The following is an 11,377-nucleotide window of genomic DNA, read 5'->3' on the forward strand; positions in this document are numbered from 1 at the left end:
ATGAACTTAAATTAGGCTCAAAATTGTTCATATTTGTGCTTTTATATTTTTTAATTTGAGACTCCAGATAGTTAAACCAAAATTTAAAATTGCCTGGATTTTCGAAAAGAAGTTGAATTTTGAATTTAAAATTTTCACCTTTCCTAAAAATAAAACGATACATCTCTTAAAATGCATTGGAATTATTAAAATTCTCCACACAAAATTTGTTTGGTTCGCAATTCGTAGTCTTGCAAGAAAAGTGACCTGACCGTGTTATTTCTCGAAGATCACAAGATGGCCATCGAGATCCTATGCTTTGATGCCTTACTATTTGAGTTAAGGAACGACTTTTTTATTTAGAGTCACTGGAAACATCAGGCTTAATGCTTTTCAATCAATTCAAGATCTCTAACTTGGGGTCTCCATTAAACATTTCTGATGACGGGACTATCGGCCTGTCATCAGATAATCCAATAGAGACCAACAATCCAACATCCATTTCATGATCCGGTCATCGTAGTTTAGATTTTTCGAGCGGAGCAAAATCCTGTCATCAAATTTGACGTTTGTGTTGTATATAGTGGTGAATGTCCATTTTGCACAGTCTTGAAATCATGAAGTTCCCTTACTTCAAGAAATTGATTCACTCAAAACCAATAACTAACGACACTAAAGGTAAATACAAAAAAAGTAAACAACACATTAACAGTTTCTAATGTCAAATGTGACATTTGAAGTTGCTCATGGCAAGACATAATATGCCCAGTAAAAAAAAACAAAAAAACAATGGATTGCGGATGAGATTGCAAACTGGATTGGATTTGTGGATTTGGATTGGATTTTTGTCTTGTGGAGCCTCAGGGAAAGATGCAATTCGTGAAGCTTTTGAGGATATGTGCTTTCATGCTGGCCATTTGACTAATACAGTTTAGTTATTAATGACATTACTTTCTATTTCCAATATCAAAATAAAACTTCATTTTAGAAATCATTATAGTTAACAGCGTAAAGATATAAAGTAAAGAATTTCATTTCGAAAATATATTGGAAAAGCTTGATTTTTAGATTTAATTGAAACCAACATTAAAAAGGCTCCTATATATATCATATCTTTATATCACACACTTAGTCCAAAAAGTCTCCGTACAGGGTCCTAAATTTAGTGTTTTTTTTTTTTTGAAAAACAAAATACCTACTAGGAATAAATGTAAAAACCAAAGTGGTAACATTGAAAAAAATTCACCTTCACCTACACCTTATTACCAAATTTAAAAAATTGTGATTGTGATTTTCCAAATTCTTGTTTTTTATATATTGTGTTGCGAGCCCCTGACTGCTAAAATTCCTCAAAATATATCGATCGAGGTTAAAGAGCTGGCACGCTTGCGACGCTCGGCTAAGCTCGCCGCTATGGGGCGGATCTTGCTCTTACCTCGACCAGAGCCAGCAACAAAAACATAAAACGTGCCTACCAAAAATGACAACACAAATACCACCACCACACAAATATATACCCGCTTATTTGGTATCACTGGTCTTCACTCACTTGACTTGACCGCAGATGTCATGCGGCTCGTCCACGCCCTCCCTTCCGTGGGTCCGTTCAACATCCTCGTCGGACCACCCTGTGACTATACCCTTCTCTATTTAATCATCAGCCCATGTCTCCTCTTGGTTCAGGTTCACCTCTTCCCACCCCCTGAAACTTTTATCTTACCACATCATGTCTTCAGTTCAACTCAAGGGAAAACATAAATTGGCGTGATGCACATTTTTATTAAATAATAAGATTGATAATAAAAAAAAACAAATATCTATTAATAAATAAATTTAAAAAAAATATAAATAAATGACAAAAAAAAAACTCTGAGACGGATGCCAACCAAAATGGATCAAATCAAATTTGATTTTATAGATCCTGAACTAATTAAATTTTAATTACTGGGTTAAGCACAACAAGAAAAATCTAAAATGTTTAAAACTAATAAATAAATAAATAAATAAATACATAAAATAATAAATAAATAATACATAAATTATACAAAAAATGAAAAATAAATAAATAATAAATTAAATCAAAGTAATAAATAAGCAAAATCAATAACACAAAGAAAACAAATATGAAGATTAAACTTCACTTGGATTTCAACTTAAAACTTTTCAATTTACCAACACTTAAACTAAAATAACCTATTCCTTCTTCTTTTTTTTTTGATTTTGTTTTATAATTTTTTTTATTTTGTTTTTGTATTTTATTGTTTTTTTCTTTTTGTTCAGTTTTTTCTTTTTTTTTTTAATTTTATTTTAATTTCAAAAAAAACCAGTAGTCGGGTTCGATCCCGTCGCCAAAAATTATTAATTACTTTTTGTGTGGGTGTACTACTTTTTTTGGACACCACTGTAAATTAACTTTTGCCTAAGGCCAACTCGGTTTACTCCCTAACAGCCCTACCCTAATCGAGCTCGGTTAAAGTAGCCTACTGTCGGAACTTTAATTCTACCTCAACGGCAACGCGACTACGCGACAGTGTACGACCCGACCCAGTGTGCCTCTTTTACTTTTTGTTTTTGTAAATTATTTTATATAGTTAATTAACTTCTTCACATGAAATGAATCAACAACAAAACTACAAATAATTAAATACAAATCACGCCAAAAAATGATAAATATTAAAATTACAAATTTCTGCTTCTTGCTGAATTCAAATATGATGCTCCTCCTGTGCCTATGTTATATAAAAGACTTTTACATAATATGTAAGATCGTATTTAATTTCAATTCTTACAGACTCTTGTGCGGCCTCTTTGTTTGGCTTGACCGTTTTGACCGCTGCCTACCGATCAACGGTTATGCTACGGTGACTAGCCTTGCCTACTTCGCCGAATCTCGGGCCTTTAAATTTCCCGAACTAAAATTTTCGATTTATGTTTCTTTAAATGTATCTTCTGTTTTATCCTCTAGATTCTACCATCCACCGCCTGGACCCTGTCCGTCAATTCGGAGCTCGAGTAGGGATCTTTGCAAGCTAGTTATATACATATATCGCACTTATTGCACTATTTAAACTAATATAGGTATAAAACTGGTTCGACTTACCGCCGTATCTTTTATTCTGTTACTTCCGTATTATGTATAGCTGGGCTACTGGCTACTTCACCGTATATTTGAATTTATATATATTTATTTTATTTTATATACCACCATATATGTTCTTATATGAACTTTACTTTATTTTTAATTTCTTTTAATTTTAAGCCACTCGATTAAAAGATGCCGCACTTCTTCACTTTTACTTTCTTTTTGCCGTCGTCGTCAGTGGCTTCCAACTTTGCTACCTATTCGGGAAAGCTTTGAATTTTTCTCAGTTTTCTTTTCTTTTCTCACCCTACTCTAAACTCCTGGAGAAAGCTGGCTCCTTTCTCCGAACTACTCTCCTAAATTTCTCAGAGCTACTCAAGAATCGTTTCCCTTTTGGCCTCGTGCCAGCCCTGACTTTCGCCTCACCTTCTCCTGTGGTGAATCTAGCCCTTCGCGCATTCCAGAATGGCCTTCCAATAGAACTCATTTCTGTCCTGTCAGTTTCGTCGCAGCTTGTCGTCGTTTGTTGTTATTTACTTGAGTTACATTTTTCGTTCGCCTTCTCGTCTCCAGTATCCTTAACGTAGATTTTCGTCTTAAATGTTATTTGTTTGTAGTTTTATCGTATCTGTTCTTTGGTGTTCTATCGGTTTGTCTGTTTGTTCCTTTCAGGATATTATATTTGGTTGCTGGGATATTTGCCATCATCATTCCTTTTGATGTGGATTGTGACAGCTTGTTGATGTCGGGCACCGGGTGTTTCGGAACGTATTTATTTTATAATTTTCTGTTAATGTAATTTATTGTTATAATTTATTTTTATTTTTGTGCAGCACTGCCTATATCCGAGATCGCAACAATTGTTATAGTAAACACTTATCTCAGAATCGACAAAAAGAAAGGAGACTTTTTGGACTATGCGTATATGTATGATGGTTTTATTAATAATCCATTGGCATTTAACGTAAGAATCTGACATAAAAATAAAAAAAAAAAACTAGGTCAACCATTTCTGTGTTGTCAGGAATAATTGAGACCTAAGGTTTTAATCCGAATTCGAACGGCTAATTTGAGAAAGCACTTTTTATGACAGCAATTACTTACTTCAGGTGGCGCTACAGTCCTCTACTGCCTTTTTTCACAACAAATGCATCGGTGAGATCTTCTCCGACCTTGATAGAGCAGCGTGCATTCTCCATCGTCGTTCTGCACAAACGGATAAGTTTGACAGGGATGCCAAAACTAGACATTGCTCTGTAGAGCTCTTCCCTATGGATGCTGTCGTACGCGGCTTGACTGCAATTACTCTTGGAAAATTGGTCAATACCTTGCAATAGGCAGTACCCGTGGTAAAAAATTAAGATGGCACAGGTGAAATAAAAAATGTGGGGAATAAGGTTTGTTTGATTAAATTATTTTAATAAATAGACTATACGACTTATAGTAAATTTATTTTAAAACTTCTTTTGAGAAAATTTGATTTTATGTGGCGAACATTTTGCTCTAAATTACGAGATGTATAAAGCCTAGTACGCTGCTGATGCGAAACGAAATTTCCCATACAAAAATGACATGACGAAATCATAAACGAAAAATTTCGCTGTGCTTTTCGTTTTTCAGTACGCTGCTGAACAACGAAATGTGTCATTTTAGTGGATAGCTGTACTAGATTTTTTAGTTCAATTCTCCACTCTTTTCGTTCTCAATTTAATTGCCCGGTATATTAATTGCTTGCGAAATTTTGACGTTTAATTTATTTATTGGAAAAAATTGTTTACAAATCAAAATTGAAAATTGTTTCCTCGTGACTTTCGGTGTTTTTGTTTTTTGTTTTCCACAGCTGACAGAACTCTACACAAATATTTTTCCGTTGTGGTTTTCGTTTTAATTTCGCTCTACACTTAGAGACCACCGAAAAATTTCGTTTCGCATCAGCAGCGTACTAGGCTTAAAACGGAAAAAATACTTGGCCATACTAAATTTTGGAAGCATCTAATTTTGTTGTCATCAATAAATAAAATACAAACAATCTTTTGAGACTAATCTAAACAGGAGACCAATTCAGCAAGACGCGAGATTTATCTGTCTACACAAAAATATATCTAAAAGTCTTCAAACGAAATTTTGCAGTTCCACAAGATTGAAGAGCAAATTATGTACGCTTTCCTGCATGGTTTGCTACTTTCACTGGAATCTTGGGTGACTTTGGGTGCCTGCGGCGTGGCAGATCGGTAGATCACCTAAAACTTGGTTTATGCCAGCAATGCAATTTTCTTGCCATGTCGAAGTTCTTGCTTTACCTCCTCGTGGTGGCCCCCGAGCAATGATTTGTGTATCCCACTATACATAAGTTAGCAAAAATTGCAAGGGCTAAGTTTCCTGACTCTTCAGGTTAGTTTACGGAGATTAGCACTCTTCGTAACTGAACACCATCCCGCTACAGAATCCGAAATTACGCTTTGGATAATTAATGATAACTCGTAGATTACCTTTTTGCTATTGTACCCGGAATGTGAGGACGCTTCTGGACTTATAAAGTGAAGATCCGCACAATGCCAGATTCCACTAATTAGAGAGAGAATTTATGCGGTTCAGGATAGATATCTTAGGGTTAAGCGAAATGCGATGGTTGGGATCGGGCAAATACACGTCACCCAAACATGTAACACCGTACTGCTCTACTCTGGTCATGACCCAGGTAACGCTCGAGAAGCTGGAGTTGGGTTACTACTTACAAAAACGGCAACCAGAAGCTTTATTTCGTGGGAGGCCCTTGGGGAAAGGCTTATCAAAGCTAGTTTTCAGAGGGGAGTACGACCCGTCACCATTATACAGTATTACGCACCGACGCAACTTGCATCTGATGAAGAGAAAGAATGAAGTCAACTAGGATCCGCCTACAGCATACAATAAATCACTCCCCACGGAGATATAATTTTGGTTATGGGAGACCTCAATGCTAAGGTTGGCTGTAACAACAACGGGCTAAGGCATGTAATGGGTGCTCACGGAGTCGGCAATTGCAATGATAATGGTGAGAGGTTCATTGACTTCTGCAATGCCAATAGCTTTGTGGTTGGTGGCACAATGTTTAAGCACAAACTTTGTTATAAAATTACGTGGTGTCGACGGGCAGGCAAGCGTCTTCCAACCAAATTGACCACTTCGCGATTAGTCGAGAGCTTTCATTACCTTGGAATCATCGTTTGAATCGAAGGCGGAACCGAACAAGACGTCATCTGCCGCATTGGCAAAGCCAAAGCGGCTTTCGGTATGCTGTCAAAAACTTGGAGAAATAACTCTATCAGCTTAAGAATAAAGCTACGACTGTTTCGCGCAAATGTCAAATCGGTGCTTCTTTATGGGTGCAGCACTTGGAAGGTTACTTCAGCCAAAATAAGAAAGCTGCAAACCTTCGTAAATAGATGTCTTCGTAACATCCTAAGGATTTTCTGGCCAAACCGTATTTCAAAAAAAGTCCTTCATAGATGGACAGGTCAGGAACCTATAGAATCTATAATACGAAGACGTAAGTGGCAATGGATTGGACATACGCTTCGAAAAGGTAATGACTGCAAGCAATGCAGTGAAATCCGCTCACACAAGAAGGAAGAAGAGCTGGACGACCGAGAAGCACATGGCGCAGGACAGTCGAGGCGGAATAAGCGTCACTAGGCAAGAGTTGGAGGGAGCTGAAACACATCTCCGGTAATCATACTCGCGCGTAGGCGTAGTAGAGGCCCTATGCCCCTTAAAGGGTCCCCAACGGACTTAACAGATCTGAGGACCTAAATGAAAAAATAAAATGACATGATTCTACTTTGGCTGATCAACACCGAAAAAGAATTCCCAAAAAAGCCCAACCAAAACCCCTCCGACATAACTTTAATCAAAGGAGATGATGTAGAACGGCCAAAGACGACCTAAGAAATCTTTCATTTCATATCATATGTCACAAGCATAGTGGTCTGTTCTTTTTCGAACAATTGTTAACTATATTGATGTTATTTCACACAAAATTGTTTTGTAAAAAAAAAACAATTACATGATATAATATAATCATTCACTTTGACAGTTCAACACTTAAAACTCAGCTCCCGACCTATTGGCTGCGTTCAATCTCAGACAGATAGGGTATCCGAATACCTTTTTGTTAGTATTTTACGTGTAAAATAACAGCTGATCAAAAATAGCTGAGATGTCAAAAAAGGAATCCAAAGGTATACAACAATTTCTGGGGTATGTAGGTATCTGACAGAACATGAAAATTGATTTCAGCTTTTCAGTTTTCTGTTAAACGTAAATCGTTTAAAACCATTGATTTTGCAAGTAAATTATTAATCGTATAGAATTCCAATTGAGCTAAGAGGAATTTTAACATAGATTACAGATTCAGGTTTTCTCTTAATTAAATTGCTCCGCACCTATCAATTCATCATTGTCCGACGAATCATTTGAATTATCCATTAAATGTTTTATCTTCCAACAATTTTGACTTCGAAGCTTAAATGTTTCTCTGCTTTTTGTGAACAGCTGAAAGTTGTTTTTATTTTTTGACAGCTATCTCAATACCACCTATCCAAGATACCCTATCCAACGCGAGATTGAACGCAGCCATTTTGTTCATTGTTACAAATTGTAACTATTTGACACTTTGACAATTAGTTGTAGGAACGTCAAGACGTCATATTGAAACAAATTTTAACAATGTTAACGTTTAAGAACGACAATAGCTAACAATAGTTGACAGTTAAAAAAAGAATAAACTTAAGACCAACATGAATCAAACCATTAATTAATAAAGTTTCGAGAAATTGGGATTTTCGCTAGCGAGCAAGATTGAACCTACAAAACCCTGAAACTGCTCGACACTTTTTCATAAAATGAGTCTTATCCTAACTTTTAGTCTGAAGTAGCAATTGGCATCTTTTCATTCAAAAACGTGATTATAGATATCTTCATTTTTAAAATGATGTCAAATATTGTGATTTTCCATGACATAAACATAACATGTTATTCCAACGTACATATATTATCATTGAATAAAGAGATAAAAATAAATAAAGAACGTTTCAAACATCTTAGATCTTATTGTACAACCAAACATTTTGAAAACCTCCCACCCAGGTACCAAAATATTTACTTTCCACAAACTATTTAGTATTCACCGTGTTAATCATTTTTAGTAATTTTACGGTGAATAGCCCCATATAGTGGTAATTATAGGTCATAAACATCTAAAACGTAGTTGTTTATAATTTATTTTGAATATTTTAAATATTTCGTCAGAATTTCATTGTGTTATGGTCGTTATCATTTTTGAAACATATCTGACAACTTCTTGAGTGCATTAACCGATTTAACTAAACAATTTACTCATTCGTGACAAGTTTTTACAATATCAAACGGACTACCACTAAATTTCAGCAAAAATATTCCAAAAATTCAACCTTGGCGAGTTGTTAAATTCAAATAATAATACAAAACAATAAAATACCTAATACAATAATTAGATATACAAAATCTTTATAAACCACAATGATATTTTTTTAAAATTATGGAAAACAGGTTTCTTCACAAAGTCTCTGGGTTTTTTTCTTATTCTTCTCAGAAAGAAAAATAAAGGCATTAAAATATATGATTTAAATATTCCTAGTTGTAATGTAAATATATACGCCCCATTAAATTTCAATTAATTCATTTAAAAGAATAATCTCTGTAAATATACGCCCCATCGTCATCGCGATCGCTGTCACTGCATGTTTTTCTTACTCGTTACTGTCATACACTGACACTTTACATATGTCAAAATCCAATCCATAAAAATACCGACTTAAAGGTACTTACATACTTTAACAACAAAATAGTAGACGCGTATTATTAATCAACCATATCACCAGCTTTCTCATTATTATTATCATGATTAGATGAGGTTTTTCCTCGAAAACAAAACGATACACCCTGGCTCCGATTTTCATTTCCCATACATTTCATGCAGCAGCTTTATATACTACGTTACTCGTAGTCGTAGGTATGTATAATTTTTAAATAGGTATAATTTTGTAAGAAAAACAAATTTTCACATCCCCAGCATCTTGCATCACACATTAACCACATTCGCTTTTTATTCCCCCGTGTGGTGTCGCTGTTCTCGTCTACTCCTATCTCCTATGCCTTTAAAGCCGTGATTTACTCCCACCGCCCGCTCTATGAACAAAAACACGAAATTATGAATGATAACGTCGTCGTCGTCGTCGCACACAATATGCATGCAGCATGCTCCACGACGACGAAGACTACGACGATTGTCGATCAACGACGCGACGACGACGCAGCGTCAAACATTAGACAGAAAGAGAGACCACCGACCGCTGCCACTGCGCCGCTGACGGTAGCTTATTGTTACTGTACCAGGCCGTGCCAATGTAACTATTGTTCACAAATTAGGTAACCAGAAATTGATAAACGAAAAGACACGGAGGAAGAAAAAAAAAACGAAATAATAGTGAACGATTACACTTGGCTCAATCTATCTCTACTAATTCAATTGAAATTTGAGACTTGTACTTCCCAAGCCCAAGCAGCATAAGTACCTATTAGACTAGTTTTTTGGGACAGCATAACTACTTTGACAGTTGTTCGTATTACAGTACTTCAAAAAGTACAAAGTACAAATTTCGCGAGTTGATATGATTAATTGTGTCAAAATCTCTTCATATGTCATAACACTCAGACCATATAAACATATATTAATCTCTTCTAATCGAATTTAAAGAAAAGTCCAAAACGAGAATATCCCCCGGTACGGTGTTCGGTATTTGTGGGATGATGATTCATAATATACCCGCTACATTTGAAGCATGAGTGTCGCTGTCACCTTTATTTTATGTTTTTTTTGTTCATATATAGGTATTATGCTGTACCTGATGTATGCTCCTCTATAAATGCAACGAACAAAAACTTAAGAAAAAATAAAACCATATAACCTGTAGTAGTGGTCATTAGGGTTGCCATGTCTTAAACAAGTTAAAGAGAGCCCAATTTATTATTTATTACATTATAATCACAAGGTATTTAGCTGACAAACATTTGTCTATGAATGTGATGTACATCAGACTTATCGTTATTTTTATCTGTGTTATCACATTTGGCGGTTTTTAGTTCTAAGCTAACGGACCTATCAAGGACTGTCATGCTTGAGCTCTTGGGTTCAATCCCTGCCTGTGACATCTAAAGGTTTTTTCACGGGTACTGCCTTTTGCGAGGAATTGACAAATCCTCCAAGAGTAATTCTCGTCATGAAAAGGGCTTGCTCAAATTAGCCGTTCGGTTTCGGCTTTAAACTGCACACAGGAATAGTTGAATGCTGATAGTCTCAAGGCCCTATTTCTAAACGGACTGTTACTCCACTTAATTTATTTATTTACATAATTTATTTGTACGGAAAAAAAATTTTCAATATTGGATTTGAGCTATTTTTAGCTAAATTATGATTGGGCCCACATTAAAATTGCTGTCAAAAATGTCTCTAAAAAAAGATAGCTCAATTTCCTATAAATAGACCAATCTGGCAACTCTGTTGGTGATCACACTTAACAATTTGGAACACTACTTACATACATACATATATACACTATAACATAATGCATGTGTATAAAAACAAGAGCCCCCAGATTTTTGTTTTAATTTTCTTGTTGTCATCCCCTCTAATGGGGATCTTCACCTCTCCATTGCTTTGCTAGAGCAACTGATAAACGAACATTTGCCGTAAACAAACACTCTAACTGCATTACAGAATAAATCTTTAACTATACACACATTTTTGTGTGTACATGTGTGCTTATACGCAAAAATGATACACACACTTTATCAAATTGAAACCTGTTTTAATCAAGAAATTGCTAGTGTGTTTAATCGATCTGTCAAACTCAGGTTTAAATAGAGATGGTTAAATAAAGTAGTATTTAGTATTAAAAAAGGTAGTATGGTGAGATCGAAATAATATTATAATCTTAGTGGAAAATTTATTTCGTTGAATTAATACGCAAATGCTCCTCTTGGATTTCTTTATCAACTTCAATATGTCATATTCAACTTGATTTGACCTCAAATTTTAACTTAAGTTGAATATATTAAGTATTATAATCTGTCAAATTGAAAATTCCCATGATGTTAAACTTCAACTTATCTCTATGTTAAACATTGTGACATCAATTGACAGGTTTGTTTATTAATCGAAAAAATAAAAATAAAATATTTCACAAACAAATAAATGATATCCCTAGAATATGTTCATTGTTCATGTACCGTTTCCAC

The sequence above is a fragment of the Eupeodes corollae genome, chromosome 3 (genome assembly GCF_945859685.1).
Source record: "Eupeodes corollae chromosome 3, idEupCoro1.1, whole genome shotgun sequence".
NCBI classification, from domain to species: domain Eukaryota; kingdom Metazoa; phylum Arthropoda; class Insecta; order Diptera; family Syrphidae; genus Eupeodes; species Eupeodes corollae.